Source organism: Choristoneura fumiferana, chromosome 4 (assembly GCF_025370935.1).
Source record: "Choristoneura fumiferana chromosome 4, NRCan_CFum_1, whole genome shotgun sequence".
Classification (NCBI taxonomy): domain Eukaryota; kingdom Metazoa; phylum Arthropoda; class Insecta; order Lepidoptera; family Tortricidae; genus Choristoneura; species Choristoneura fumiferana.
In genome coordinates this window covers 20,192,306-20,209,538 of record NC_133475.1, presented here as the reverse complement: position 1 = coordinate 20,209,538, position 17,233 = coordinate 20,192,306, and the positions used below count along the sequence as shown (strand labels likewise).

The 17,233-nt window shown below is 40.3% G+C and overlaps 1 pseudogene; it reads right to left on the bottom strand.

Moving 5' to 3' along the window:
- Window positions 1-1,303: 1,303 nt before the first annotated feature.
- On the bottom strand, window positions 1,304-17,233 carry LOC141427618 (pickpocket protein 28-like; annotated as a pseudogene).

Here is a 17,233-nt window from a genome sequence, read left to right as displayed (position 1 = left end):
ATTGATTATTTTTTGTATTCATTTTTATTGCAAAGTAATCTTGTGAATAGTTTTGTATCAGATGTAAAAAAACTATTTAAAAAGAGTTGTACTAGTTTTTTATTATTATTTCAGTTTTAATTTTGCCTCGTCTCCTGAACGGGTACTTAAGTTTTGACATACGAGTATCTTAGTGAAAAAAAATTTAATACTTACGGGACATCCTGTATAATGTACACGCGTCCAATTCGCACTTGGCACGTTTTTTTATTATTTAGGGGCTGTTGCACCATCCATTGATTAGTGTTAACTGACGGTTAAATGAGATGCCGTCTCTATTTGTTTTGTTCGAATAGACGGAGACGGCATCACACTTAACCGTCAGTTAACACTAATCAATGGATGGTGAAACAGCCCCTTAATGTTGATTAAAAAGTCATTGTATTGTTTCATTCTTTAATGTGATAAAAACAATATTACTATAAATAAGTTTTGGAGGTGGTAGGACCTTGTGCAAGGTCCGCCCGGATTGCTACCACCATCTTGCTCGCTAATCCTGCCGTGAAGCAGCAGTGCTTGCACTGTTGTGTTTCGGCGTGGAGAGTAAGACAGCCGGTCAAATTACTGGCACTTGAGGTATCCCATCTTAGGCCTCTAGGTTGGCAACGCATCTGCAATACCCCTGGTGTTGCAGATGTTTATGGGCGGTTGTGATCTCTTACTTATCAGGAGACCCACTTGCTCGTTTGCCATCCAGTCAAATAATAAAAAAAAACTATAAATAAGTGCCAGTAATTATTTAGTATACAATATATCTTAAAATTAATCCGGATTAAGGTGCTTTCTACCAGCGAGGCGAGATGACGCGAGGCGAGATATTGCATGGCAAAATTTGAATTTCCCCCTAGCGTATCTTCAGTGATAACCTAACCAAGGAAAAGTTGAAAAAACCCCCAACTTTGTCACTTCAAAGTTCAATATCTCAAATCGGCTAAACCGATTTTCACAAAACATGTATTATTGGTGGCAATTTTTGGTGGGGATGGGTCGGCGCGATTTCAATTCTCGTCCAAAATAAAAATAAAAAATCAAAATCATTTATTCAGTAAATAGGCCGCAATGGGCACTTTTACACGTCATTTTTTAAACTACCAGCGCTTTCGGAAAGACCATCATTGCCAAGAAGAATGCGCCGCAAGAAACTTGGCAGAAAGTAATTTTTTCAACATAAAACAATTACAAATAAAATACTTAAAAACTACAGTATACAATGAAGTAAAAGAAAATACAAAAAAAATAATAATAATGATAATACAGAGGGATGTATGGGGTCCCTTAGTTACAAAACTAAACACTAACTCGTAACGCCACGCCTCGTTGGTGGAAAAACATTTTCAGGATGCGTTACAACCAGAGAACAGCGAGGATGCGTTACGGATCGAGGGTAGGTAAATGAAGCGTTTCTATTGGTACATGATCATCATCATCATCATCATCATCCAGCCTATATACGTCCCACTGCTGGGCACAGACCTCCTCTCAGAACAAGAGGGCTTGGGCCGTAGTTCCCACGCGGGCCCAGTGCGGATTGGGAACTTCACACACACCATTGAATTGCTTCGCAGGTTTGTGCAGGTTTCCTCACGATGTTTTCCTTCACCGCAAAGCTCGTGGTAAATTTCAAATGTAACTCCGCACATTAATTTCGAAAAACTCAGAGGTGCGAGCCGGGGTTTGAACCCACGACCCTCTGCTTGAGAGGCGATAGGTCAAACCACTAGGCCACCACGGCTTATTATATAACACGGCACATTACACGGCTTGGTACATGATAAGAAACACATTTCTCGTCGTCTGTATTTCCGGATAATTAGAATATTCTACTTCTAGCTATGGAGAGAGCTATACTTGGGGTTTCTCTACGGGGTCGAATCAGAAATGAGGAGATACGTAGAAGAACAAGGGTCACCGACATAGCCAAGCGAATTAGCTCGTTGAAGTGGCAATGGGCGGGCCATATAGCACGGAGAGCGGATGGCCGTTGGGGCCGAAAAGTTCTCGAGTGGAGGCCGCGGATCGGCAAGCGGAGCGTAGGACGTCCACCAACAAGATGGACGGATGACCTGGTTAAAGCCGCGGGTTCACGGTGGATGCAGGTCGCTGCCAGCCGAAGCAACTGGAGGTCTGTGGGGGATGCCTATGTCCAACAGTGGACGTCCTACGGCTGAGATGATGAGATGATGATGATGAGAATCTAGGGCTCTTCAAGACTAGAGTGAATAGGCTGTTACTGAACCGATGAGAGACACTTTTGACCTCATCTGCACAACATCAGGTGAGATAGGGATCAATCACGGACAGTTTTGTTAATTTCTAGCCAGTTGCATATCTCGCCGAAGAGTACAGCCAAGCCTGAAAAGCATACAAACTATTAGTTCACAATATAATAATCCCTCCTACTAATCCATCCATATATCTATCTATCTATCTATCTCTAAACGAGCAAATCTTGTTTAGTTATTTATTTTTGTTATCTCGGAAAAGATCTAACAGTTTCGATGAAATTGCTGCGTCCCTCCCCCACGCACTTCACTGTTCGTCCATCCGTCCGTCCGTCGAAATAGAAAGACAGTTAAAAATTTATTCAGCTAACGTTAAATTCTATTGCTGTTACAATATAGAATAATAACACGTTTAAAAATTAATGAAGGACAAATACAAGAAAAATATTACTTTTCTTTTTCTTTTATCTCCATAACGTTTAAACATAATGTCGAATTCAGAATGATAATACAGATAAATTAACTGCAAATTAACAAATAATAAATAAATAAAACGTGAGTCAGTCAGCTGATAAATATACCTACTTTCTGAACGTATACGTGACGTGGGTGGACGTGAACGTTTCAGGTTGATTTTTTGAGATTTTATGGTGTTATATTATTCTTGTTTTTGACAGCATGGAACCTTTGGTGTGCGAGCCCGATTTGCACTTGATCGGTTTTTAGGGTTCCGGAGCCAAAATGGCAAAAACGGAACCCTTATAGTTTCGCCATGTCTGTCTGTCTGTCTGTCTGTCTGTCTGTCCGTCCGCGGCTTTGCTCAGGGACTATCAATGCTAGAAAGCTGTAATTTTGCAAGAATATATAGGTAAACTATGCCGACAAAACGGTACAATCAAAAATTCAAAAACAATTTTTTTTAGGGTACCTCCCATAGACGTAAAGTGGGGGTGATTTTTTTTTCTCATCGAACCCTATAGTGTGGGGTATCGTTGGATAGGTTTTTTAAAACCATTAGGGGTTTACTATGACTATTTTTCGATTTAGTGATTTGTTTGCGAAATATTCAACTATAAAATGCAAATTTTCATTAAAATCGAGTGTCCTCCCCCCTCTAAAATCTAAACCGGTGGGTGAAAAATTAAAAAAAAAATCAGGATGGTAGTCAGTATATCAAACTTTCAAAGAAAACTATAACAGCTAAGTTTGCTTGAGAATTATTAGTAGTTTATGAGTAAATAGCAACCTAAGGTATATATACTCGTAAAATACGAAATCCTTAGAAAAATATTACTTAATTTTTTCGTAATGGCTACGGAACCCTATTTTGGGCGTGTCCGACACGCTCTTGGCCGGTTATTAAATAATTGCGCCTATTGGAAGCCGGGGCAGATCGCTAGTTAAAACTACTTGTATCAATGAACCTGAGCGTGCAGAAGTAGAAGATCTCGACGAGGCTGAGGAAGGAGAAGCCGAGAAAGAGCCCGAGGAGCCCGCCGCAGTTGGCCAGGAAGTCCGTCAGCCCGAACAGCTCCGAGCGACGCATCGACACGAACCGGGGCTCCTTGTAGTACATGTCTATCTGCGATAGCTCATACCTGTGGATTTGGGGAGGGTTGATAAAATAAACTATTTATCCGCGGTTCAGTTTTAGCGTCTGCATGTTGGTGCTGGAAAGCTGTAATTTTGTATGAGTATATGTTACGAGGCCAATTTTTTTTAAGGATAAATTCATCCCCATCCCCAACAGTGGGATGATTTAATTGAATTTTATAATTTGATTTTTTTTTGTCTTCTAAATTCATAGTATGGAGTATCGCTGGCCAAGTATTTCATAAACATTGTAGGGTTTAATGTGATTTTATTATTTGGTAGAATCAATTATACCCTGCTCCTTCGAGCGAAACCAACGCTTTGAAAAAAAAAATCTTGGTGGTAGCAGGTATAAACACGAATTAAAAAGGAAAACTCAAAAAATAAGGAAGATAAAATCCAAAAAATTGAATATTTGTTACATAATACGGAACCCTACACTACGCGAGGACACACACACTTGGCAGGGTTCCTTTACTTATACAGTAGGTCGATTTGGCGCGGGCATTACCGTGCCTTTGGATTGGGTTTCATCTATAACCACCTATACGTACCCCTCATCTGGATCAGACTCGTTGTCCCTGGTGAACCATACATATAACGCTTGGATTGGGTTTCATCTATAACCACCTATACGTACCCCTCATCTGGATCAGACTCGTTGTCCCTGGTGAACCATACAGAAAACGCTTGGATTAGGTTTCATCTATAACCACCTATACGTACCCCTCATCTGGATCAGACTCGTTGTCCCTGGTGAACCATACAGAAAACGCTTGGATTGGGTTTCATCTATAACCACCTATACGTACGTATTAGACGACCAGATGGCCTAGTGGTTAGAGAACCTGACTACGAAGCTTGAGGTCCCGGGTTCGATTCCCGTGTCGGGGCAGATATTTGTATGAAAATACGAATGTTTGTTTTCGGGTCTTGGGTGTTTAATATGTATTTAAGTATGTATCTATATAATTATATTTATCCGTTGCTTAGTACCCATAACACAAGCTTTGCTAAGCTTACTTTGGGACTAGGTCAATTGGTGTGAATTGTCCCGTGATATTTATTTATTTATTTATACGTACCCCTCATCTGGATCAGACTCGTTGTCCCTGGTGAACCATACAGAAAACGGTTGGATTAGGTTTCATCTATAACCACCTATACGTACCCCTCATATGGATCAGACTCGTTGTCCCTGATGAACCATACAGAAAACGCTTGGATTGGGTTTCATCTATAACCACCTATACGTACCCCTCATCTGGATCAGACTCGTTGTCCCTGGTGAACCATACATATAACGCTTGGATTGGGTTTCATCTATAACCACCTATACGTACCCCTCATCTGGATCAGACTCGTTGTCCCTGGTGAACCATACAGAAAACGCTTGGATTAGGTTTCATCTATAACCACCTATACGTACCCCTCATATGGATCAGACTCGTTGTCCCTGGTGAACCATACAGAAAACGCTTGGATTGGGTTTCATCTATAACCACCTATACGTACCCCTCATATGGATCAGACTCGTTGTCCCTGATGAACCATACAGAAAACGCTTGGATTAGGTTTCATCTATAACCACCTATACGTACCCCTCATCTGGATCAGACTCGTTGTCCCTGATGAACCATACAGAAAACGCTTGGATTGGGTTTCATCTATAACCACCTATACGTACCCCTCATATGGATCAGACTCGTTGTCCCTGATGAACCATACAGAAAACGCTTGGATTGGGTTTCATCTATAACCACCTACACGTACCCCTCATCTGGATCAGACTCGTTGTCCCTGGTGAACCATACAGAAAACGCTTCTTTGATCCCTTTAAGGTAGCTATTGGCGGCAAACTTAGTTTTGAGTATTTCTGCATCGTACTGGATAGCGACGCAAGATGGGAGGCATTGGCATCTAGAAATGTTGTTATTAGTTTCACCTTCTTCTGCAGCGTATTTTTCTAAAAAGATGACAGATGAGATTACAGTGTTATTCTTACAAATACCTATTAAATTATTGCTGAATGCAAAGACGTGAAAACTATTGTTATTAACTATAAAATACGTAGCCGTTTAGTAATTTTTATAGTATTTTTTTAGGCCTTTTTTATTTATTAGTTTCACCTGTCCTTGTCTGTCTGTCTGTAATCAAATCTTGCAAGTTAAATTTGATCAACTATCAGTAGTTGGATTGACCTAAAATTTGGTATACTTATGTAAATTGCGTGACAATACAATAATCTGGTAGTGACATCCTGGTAATCCGGCCAGGATCGTCTCCGCAGGACGGAATTCTTCAACGGTTAATGGCATCGACTTGAAATTTGGGATATGTAACTGTAGTTTGGGTGACAATACAAGTACAGTCAACAAAAAGCACAGTCAGCAAAGAAAAGCTTGTATTAAAATGATTTTTTTACCAAAAACTTATTATAGTTTACTCACCAAGGGCTCTTTCTACACACTTTCCTTTATTTTCTCTGCATATAGATAAACTGTCATTATCTGAAAACATAATTATTTTTAACAAATAAATACAATTAGGGAATTGACAAAATTAAGGCACTAAGCTAAAACTGTCTTGGTGGGCAAAGGGCCAACAGCGTTCTTTCGTTAAATAGCGATGTTGATTAGTTGACATTTGGACTCAAATCGTCTCGTGAAAATAAAATATAATTGCGAAAAGCTAAGTGCACTCACGAGGCATATGGAACCAAACGCAGCCGCAGTGTTGAAAGGTGTAGTTGGAAAGACATTCCAGCCTGCAGTTGCTGGCTGTATATGTGAGGAAATACCGCAGCTGACGCTCCTCAGGGAAGTAACACTGGCGTCTAACAAAGACAATACAATAAAATACAAATATTCTTTATTGCACACCACAAATCAGACAACACAAGACATACAAAGACAGACATTTCTAATTTCTCTTTACCGTATTAATTATATCATTAGATGACAGATGTCTATGACTATGGCCTCCTCTAATGAACATCACAATGACCCCCCAGCCGTATGACTACCAGACCAGATCCTTATAGTCAAAATACCACCAACGCGACTTAACACGCTAACACACACGAGTAATATTTACCTCGACGTTTCGGCAACATTGCAGTGGCCGTGGTCACGAGTAGACTGAAGTGTGGGGTGTCAAGTCTGCCTAGCAGCGCGAGTCCTTCGAACTACCCGCACTTGATCAGTAATAGTACCGGCACTCGTATCACGAACTACCCGCACTTGGTCATTTTTATTTGTCACCCCATTACACCGACTATGAGTGAAAATCACAAAAGTTTAAAACAGATCCTTATAGTTTGAGGTATCATTATTATCATTATCATATCAGCTATAGGACCCCCTAGCTTTCCAGTTGATTCGATTGGAAGCAGCCTGCCTCCACTATGAACCCACAGCTTTAACCAGGTCCTACGTCCTACGCCGCGCTTGACGATCCCTGTTCTCTATCCAAGAACTTTTCAGCCTCAAAATGGCAATCTCCACGCTTTGGCAAAGTTTTAAGGAATGAAATTCTCAAAAAACTAACATTTCTGGAGGGTAGCTCCTTAGGCTGCTGGAAGTATTCAGGACGCTGAACTTGAGAGCGAACGAGGACGTTTGCTTGGGCAGGGCAGCGTAGTAGTAGAGGGAGGACTGCGGCATATCAGCTGGATGCTGAAGGTAGATCTAAAAATAAGCACTTCTTACTTTAAAGACCCTTCGAGTGCGGCGTCGTGCCAGCTTCCGCGCAGCGTCAATGCGACGTTGACGCCGCGGCGACGCGGCGCCAGCGCTGGCCGGATGCCGAACCGGGGCGCAACGTTTTTTTTTGCAAACAAGTACACTGATTCGCGCGACGCGGCGCCAGCGCTGTGTAAGCCTGGCGTTCGGCAGCCGGGCAGCGCTGGCGTCACGTCGCTTTGACGTTGCGCGGAAGCTGGCATGACGCCGACGCTCGAAAGACGCTAGTGTATCGGGGGTGGGTCTCTTGCTCTACTCTGGCATTCTTGTTGTCACAGTGTGTGCAAGTACAGTCGAGTAAAGAGAATCACGTACCAGGGCAGAATCTTTTCATAATCAATATCACTATGATTTCTTTGGCAGATGTATGGGGTATCAACATGACATTTTGTAGCACAAGTTCCACTCTGATAGGTGATACAGTCTCCTCGGCTGTACCCATGTGATTTTTCGTAAGTCATACTATTTTGTACTTAGTAAAGCCGAAAAACAAGCATACACTTCATCTTATAATAAGTAAGTAAGTATGCTTCGACGTACAGTTGCTCTTAAGTTTTTTATTATTATTCAAAAGAGTCCTAAGATAAGATACCATTTTAGCCTAAGTTCTGCCTCAAGGGTATTTTTGTAATATTTTGACAAGATGAGGTTGAAGTAGCTTAAAAGATAATAAATAAGTAATTGGAATTACTCTAAAGCCACGGTTGATGCCATTGCATAAGGCATCTCGGTCAGCGATCTTTTCGCGAAGAATTATCTTTAAATCTGGAGCGCCACCATTACCCTAGAAAAAAAACAAACATTTTTATGGTGAGATAAGTAACACTAGACTCATGAAAAGGTTGTCGACTGTAAAGGTGCATGGGGTCCCCTTCGTAGCTCGATTTGGTAGGTAGCTTTGAATTGAGAAACATCCTATCCGAGTCAGATTTTAGCGTAGAGCACACATGATTTCTTTCTCATTTGTTCCTGCCCAAAAGGGTAAAGGAAATTGACCCATACAGCAAGGACATGACTTTTCTCGTATGTTTTTTGTATGTATTGCGTGCTGGTTAAACTGCTTGTTTTAATATGTCACATGTAGGATGACCCGATTTACATTATGTCTAACAGCTCAGATGCCGCCCAACAACTTTTCTATGGCCCTTCCTAAGGTAGTTGCTAGTACAGTACAATTCACCAGCAAAAAGTCAATTAATGTACAGTCAGCAGCAGAAGTAGACGAGGGGTTTTGCAGTGCTCAAAATGTTTTATTACCTTGACAGTAGAGTCGGGTGAGTGTGAAGATCATTGTGAGCACCGTAACTGCTCATAAAATTCTGCTGCTGACTGTACGCCTAAGGCCGTCTTGTCGGTGCCTCTGGCGTACACACCAGCCTGCTGTAAGAGCTCTCATCCTACTTATTATGAATGTGAAAGTTAATGAGTGCGTGGTGCATTCCTTCACGGCAAAATGGCTGGACGGATAATTTATTGAATCAGGCGTTACTTTGCGGAGGTCCATATCAATGAACTAAAATAATTTCCTTGCTCACCGCGACCTTACGATAGCTAAGCTTATGCAAAATATTGCGTGTTCATGCAGTTCCTCCACCTCCACACTGTAAGAACACACACAAATCACACAAACCCATCTATCACCACCACCACACTACACTGACGCGTTTCGAACTCAAACGCGAAACGCGTCAGTGTAGTGTGGTGGGGTGATAGATGGGTTTGTGTGATTTGTGTGTGTTCTTACAGTGTGGAGGTGGAGGAACTGCATGAACAGCATATTTTGCATAAGCTTAGCTATCGTAAGGTCCGCGGTGAGCAAGGAAATTATTTTAGTTCATTGGCTGGACGGATTTGAATGAATTTCGGTGTGTAGATATATCTGAAATCAGTGAACATTGGCAAATAATACTTCGAAAAAATATATTTCTATGGAAAATACAAACTGAAATATAGATGCACAGAAAAATCAGAAAAATAAGACCATCACTGGGAATCGAACCCAGGTCCTCGTAATCCGTACGCGTGCTATCCGCTACACCACTGATGGTCACGGTACCACACGAATTTCCCTATGCACCTCATATCTCAGCTTGTGTTCTTACTTAGTCACTTAAGCAGCGACGCTAGCGACATCTATGCCGTAGCCCTCATCGAGAAACTTTTTCGGCGTTCCATTGGAACTAATCGCTCAACACCGGACACCCAGTCCCGTCCGGGTTCCCGTTTTACGGGATGATCGTAAAAGTAAAAATTGGAATTGAAATAAAAATACAAAAAGATTCCAAAAGATCAATCTTAATTTGATTTGCTTAGTAACGATATCTCTTGTCCGGGTGAGCGGTTAGTTCCAATGGAATGCCGAAAAAGTTTCTCGATGAGGCTACGGCATAGATGTCGCTAGCGTCGCTGCTTAAGTGACTAAGTAAGAAACACAAGCTGAGATATGAGGTGCATAGGGAAATTCGTGTCCGTACCGTTGACCATCAGTGGTGTAGCGGTACAGCACGCGGTACGGATTACCGAGGACCTGGGTTCGATTCCCAGTGATGGTCTTATTTTTCTGTTTTTTCTGTGCATCTGTATTTCAGTTTGTATTTTTCAAGCAAAAAATTACTTAGGGTAGACATTCATTATACAGTGAAAACCATGATGCAAGTTCGGGAACTCCGATAAATGTCGAAATTGAAATTTAGTGAGATTCAGACTATTTCAATTCGAATGCCAGATCTAATGTTATACGCGAGCGAAGCGAAATATACTGTAACGACTTACACGTCCACGTCTAGGATACACGTCGGAGCTATCGCTGGAGTAACCACCAGTGTGGGACCATCCTTTTGAGGGAATCGACGCGTTCAATTAAAGATAATCCTGTTGTATGCTGTAATCACACGTACTTTATTGTAGAATTATTTCATAAAATTCCATATTGTTAAAAAAATTGACGCACGCTGCTCAAAGTACTCTGTCACACAGATTACTAATATGTAGCTAGCTCTGTTCTGCTCTGTCACACCGTAAATCAACTTCAACTTCAACTTTTTGCTTAATGGCAACCGGTCGCTTTAGGTTAGCAACCATTACTGCCAATGACACCTGACAGCAGCAAAGTATACATGTGTCTGACCGGTTAACAAAGGTTTTTTCTAAACGGGGTTTGTATTTTAGTACAAACGGGGTTTGTTTTTTTGGGTTTGTACACCGTAAATTCATCCACGCTACGTAAAAATCGCAAGTCATGGGCTCGAACTTGCGATTTTAGAAAAATACGTTATGATAAATAAAGTGCTTACTTTTCTCCTCGGAAAATCTCATTAGCTGCCAATGAATTCATGACAAAACATAACCCCTCTGTAGTGAAGACTGGCTGGAACAGCTCCTCACAGCGAACCATGTTCTGACGCCAGGCACAGCCGCGAAATACTTGCGATACATTTGGGGATACCTGTAAGTGGAACAATCTATCGTATTTATTTAATTTATGAGTAGTAAGGACCCTGGCGCCATCTAGTTATTGAATAAAGGAACTGGTACAATATTGGTGAAGTTTCTAAACTTGTATGCATTGTATGTATGTATGTAAACTCTTTATTGTACAAAGGAAAAGAAATAAAAATTCATTTGGTAGAACTCTACCAGTCAACCTTTGAGTAGATGAGAGGAGCAATCAGTTAGGGTCCGACAAAGAGTGAGTTTAAGAGTCAAAAATAGTGAGAGCTACAATACAGTGCTTTAACAATATAATACATAAACTACATACAAATAAATATATTGCATAATATATACATAGATACATAAATATTGCATAAACAGTTTTGCTATGCCAAATTAACAATGGTTTGTATGGCCTCTCAAGCAGAAAATCGTAGCGAAAATACAAAAATACAAACTGAGACATGGATGCACAGAAAAACCAGAAAAAGAGACCAGCACTGGGAATCGAACTCAGGTACTCAGCATTCCGTGCTGCGTGCTATAACCCCTTACACCACTGCTGGACAGGAATCTAGATACGATTTTTTCCTATGCATACATATCTCAGGTTGCTTATTTCTACTTTGTTACTTAAGCAGCAGCACTAGCGACATCTATGTGGCGTCGAGAGACAGAGAAGAGTTCTTTCGGAACCAACCGCTCACCCAGACAAGAGATGCTCGAAAAACATAACCCTCCTTTGGGCAGTCGGGTTAAAATATGTATTTACCTCAAGAATATTTTCGGTGATTTGGCTGTCAGAGAAATTTCGCGAAGGGAATGAAAAAAGGCGCTCTATCCAGCATATAAGCCCTACATCTTCATATTTATTGAACTCTTGCCTTCTGCAACGAAACAGTGGGTTAAATACAGTTATTTTTATCTTGGAAAATTGTGGAATTAGGATAAAAAAAAGCTTTATTTTTGTACAGAAATGGCAATTATTAGAAACCACTACTTTTTTATTCAAACTATTTTGTTCGATGACGTCATAGTTTAATCTAGTTCTGCCACACCAATGCTTATTTCATAAATTAAATCTGTATGCATTATGTTGAGCACCGATATTATTTTGTTTTGCATCTGTGGTGAAGTGCTGTACTGTCAAGAATGGCAGTCAAGGATGATACTTACTACCAGGGGCCTGACAGTTTAGTTTCATTCATCGACGTTGTAGCGCTGTCATTTGTATGATATTATTACAATCTGTGGACCGCCGCCATTTCTTTGCTGTCATGTAATTACCTACCGTCATTGTGTTTTAAACATTAAGTTGAGTGCGGGTATTCTCTTGCGTTCTCCTCCCGTTTTGGTCGAGTTGTAGTTCCATGAGTAGCCATCCTCCTCTGTTTAACAATACAATACTCTACTTGCGGTAGTGTTTCGTGCGAGTGATATTCCAGTGACTTCCATCATGCAAAATTCAAGGTGTTGTGTTGTTGTTTTGTAATTCAACAAGTCCACTCACAAACTATTTTGCATGCCCAAAAACGACTATTTACGTAATCTTGGATGTCGTTGATAGTACCGACTAGCCCTTATTGCGGCTTTAACCAAGAGTCAACTGTTGTTGAAACGCGTATGTGAAAGACATTTTGACCATACTCAGTTCGATCGAATAGGTGCGCGTATTCGATACTTGCGTATCATTGGCGTCGACAGACGTCATGGTTTGTACCACTCTCGTCAAGGATAAGTTTTCTAAACATTTGCAATAATAGCATGTTCAAAATATTATTTTCAAAATATTATTTGCTGGAGAGAAATTTCCGAATAAATGAAAAAATGCTTAAAATATTGGCCCTAATCTTCATATTATATGAAAAATTAAATTAGTACAAGACATCCGTAACTCAGTTATTTTACCGGATCATTAGCATTGACTGGAGACTATCGATAATGATTATATCGATCTATGGAAAGCCCTACGACTGTCGAACAAGTACCATGACTGTAAATTTAACAGCGCTACAACGTCAATAATAGGAAACAACAATAATTGACTGTCTTATCTGGTAGTGCTACTTAGTAATCTGTGCTTACTACCACAGTCAAAGTGTCATATGCCAGATTGCGGGTCCAAATTGAGTTTCGTAGTACAATCCACGCGTAAATTGTGAAGAATTCAGAGAAAAAGTACATTTTGGACCGTCTACGTAGTTTTCAAGACAATGAAGGTCATTGCTTATTTTTTTATATAATAAATTCATTACATTATATTAAAATATAATACCTACAGAAAACGTGTTTAAAAGCATTTATCACATAATAGTTTGAAACAACCAAGACAACCCCAATTTGCGGACTACAGTACGTACTTAATTAGGCTACGTTTCCACCAGAGATGTGCGAGTATGAGTTTCGAAGAATGTTTTGTCAAGAATCAATAGAAAGCTTCATTTGCCTATCCTCGCTCCGCTCTACTGTTTCCACTAAAGTTGTACTAAGGGAGGATGTAAATGCTGCGCCGTCTCATGACAAAACACTTTAAATAATAAAAAAAAATCTATTTTTCAGAAATCGCAAGAAACTGTTCTCTTCTTTGATTGGCCACAAACCCGTCAATATTTGAACATGAAACTACCGTGAGACTCACTCATATTAAATATAATGACCCGGATAACTCACGTCTTAAATCGAGTTTAGCTCGACATGTTTCTGGCTAATCCGTAGCCTTCGTCTTCGGAGCAACGCGACTCAGCGGCTGCTGCAACACGCGCACACGCGTGCGCGTGCGGTGTGCGCGTGTTGCAGCAGCCGCTGAGTCGCGTTGCTCCGAAGACGAAGGGCTACGGATTAGCCCGAAACATGTCGAGCTAAACTCGATTTAAGACGTGAGTTATCCGTCAATATTTATTCGATTTTAATTAAATTTGGATAAATTATAAATAATTATGCTACTAATTGTGTACAAAGAAACATAACATAAGATTTATGCTTTTTTCATACATTTTCAACCAAAAACACGCTAAAAAAGAAGAAATTCCGATTTACAGTGAACAAAGACTTTAAAAGTCAAAACACTCGCTCCAAATTTATCGTGTTATTATTACGACAAAACACTGTAACGTCGTCAGGTACTGGTTGAAGAAAAGGTGAGTTGTTTCGGCAAAACACGGTATCTGGACGAGATACACTGTTTAGTCGAATCTAATTAGGTTTTAAGAGTTACAGGGTAAATTTCAATGAAGTTTTTCAATGTTATTGGTAGAAGATCGGTATACTCTAAGTTTGTATATAGATTAGGGTCTAAAAAGCTAATTTAACAGTGTTAACACAAAACACTGTAACTTAAGTTACTTAAGTGTTTTGTCATGACACGGCAGGATTAAGCGTTTCTATTCATGACAAACACATTCTTCGCAATGCATCCTTGCACATCTCTGGACGAAACGCATCCTTAGAACCACGTACAGTTCAGACGACAAATTCATTCCTTTTCTAATTGTTTGAAAAACTTTTATCGTTTCCTGGCTAAAGTTGTACACTGAGCGCTGTGCCTTGATCTGCGGACAGATTGTGACGGACGGGAACGGGACCTGAAACCAAAACTAACCTTGAAATCTACACAAATGACAAAAATCTTGGGATATTCATTCATGATCGTCATCAGCCGGAACACGTCCACTGCTGAGCTGAATAAAGGCTTCCTCTTTTGAACGCCACATTGAACGACAACTCGCTACTTGCATCCACCAATTGCTCGCAATTCGCACGGTGCCGTCTGTCCATCTAGTAGGAGGCCTACCAGCGCTTCAGGTGTGATCATCACTCGAAAACCTTTTTCCCTCGACCGTTATCTGTACCTACTTCAAGTGATGTGGCCCACCCATTGCGACTTCACTTGAATATTCTTCGAGCTATGTTGGTAAATTTACGAAAGTTCCTCAGCGAATTTTAGATTCTATCGCGCAAAGAAACTGCAAGCATAACTCTCTCCAATCATAGCTCGTTGCGTGACTCTGAGCCTCTACAAGTTTATCTTTGTAGTATGTCCTTACCTCTCCAACGGGTACAAGGTGTTCGCTGAGAGAGACCAGGACGGGACTCGTCTCCCATTTCACCCACACGTTCCGTATCAGGAACGCACACATGCCTATGCTTATTAAGAAAGTGGTGATCCAAAATAATCTGTAAATAAAAACAATGTCTATAGTATAGTCAAATAGCGAAGGTATTTTGGTATTCATATTAAAGACAGAATGAACTGAAGATCGATGCTGATTCTACATTTTGAACAATGATTGAGATACTAAAACCAAATTCGATGTTTTTTCATATCACTCACTACTTTTGTTTTAATATTTTTTTGAAAATAGTTGGTTGATATAGAGAGAGTTTAATCTAGTTTATTCTAATTCTAGTTAGTTTAGTTTAGTTAGTTGTAAAAATCCCGTCTATCCCACTAGTCCCATTGAGTTGTCCCATTGATGGGACAACTGAGACGATTACGTCCCAGTAGTCCCATGGGACAAGTGGCACAGCGCTGGGTGTGTGGGGGTGGGAGTGACAGTAGCAGTGTCAAAAACATAGACATAAATGGGAGCAGAGGCCTTATTCATATCACACTGGGAATCACTATCGTTTCTACCATTTCTTTCTGTTAAACGGAATAATATCGGGGTAGAAAGCGATGATGAATGCGCCCGCGAGCGTTCAGGCGTTAGGGAATATAGCTCCACACCTTTCTAAAGTACTGAGTCCTTTTTCTGCGATGTATTTTGGTCCGTGCAGCGTGGTGTTATGAGCGAAATCTTGCATCAATTCCACCAACAGCAACTTGCGTCGTTTGCGGCGAAGCTTCTTCTTGATGTTAACTGGGCTTGGTTTGGCTTCGAGACTAAAAAAAACACTCTTAAGGCTGCGTTTTCACCAGAGATTTGTGAGGTTGCGTTGCGAGGAATGTGGAGAATCGCTTCATTTACCTATTCTTGCTCCGCCAAGCTGTTTCCACTTGAGCCGCGCTGAGCGAGGATAGGTAAATGTAGCGGTTCTATTGACTCATGACAAGTAAATTCCTCGCTACGCATCCTCGCACATTTTTGATGGAAACGCAGAAGAATTTAAATGGTCATCAAAAGCTTTTTCATCTATTCAAGAGTTGTAATTGTTTCTATTCTTCTAGCGATGTGTCTCTGCAGGGCTACTACGATCCTCGAAACTCGAAGTTCGTGTCATGCGGTCCCTGTGACACTTATGCTATTTAATACGAGAGCGAGAGGACCGCACGAAACGAACTTCGAGTTTCGAGTTTCGTAGTAGCCCTGCTGTTACCACATTAACTAGCATTCTTGGAACTATGTCCGTAACGCATCGTATTTGTTTTCCGTGGGCACATTTTTGTTGACATGGTAAAAGATTCTGTTACAGTTTCCAGGTTATCTACAGTTCTTTCATTGTAGCATGGTGCGGGTGACAGCTGTCAATATCACAAGACTAGAGAGTCAAAGTGTCGAAGTTTGAGTCGAGAAAACTAATAATTTAAAATCTTAATCATAATTAATGTCATTATTAGTCGATTATTTCGCTAATTTTGATGAGAATATTAGTGAAATTCTAGGTTGGAATATTATAACTAAAGATCCACTAGGTCCCATCACTAAACGTTACTTTACATGCATATTACGTTTCTTTACTTAATTGTGCTTTGAACTTAATTAATTGATTATAAAAATCTGATAGCTTAAATTTATTTCGTATAACATAGTTCTTTATATGTTCAAATATTTTACGCCAGTCATATTCAGGCTACAACTGAAATATACTTCCATATATTTAGACCGCAGCAACTTTTTTTGAGTAAAACGAAACGTTCATCAAGTGTCACCCGCACCATGCTAGAATGAAAGCACTGTAGTAGAAGTACAGTACTTACGTCTAAAAAAATAATCGAAAATGTCATCAAATTCTACAGCGCATACTTAAAAAAATGTGACGACGTAAATTGAGGCGAATGAAACCTTAACTTTATTTCTTCGGCGAATTTCCGTATTCCGGATGAACTTTGTAGGTAATTAATTTAGAACGTTTACTCACTCCATGTCTCCACTTCACTCAATTTGAGCTTTTTATTTCAGTAACTAATGGACGTTCACCACCACAACGTTCACCGTTATATTGACAAATAACGCATTGTTCCGTAAACATCTGTATATATACCGT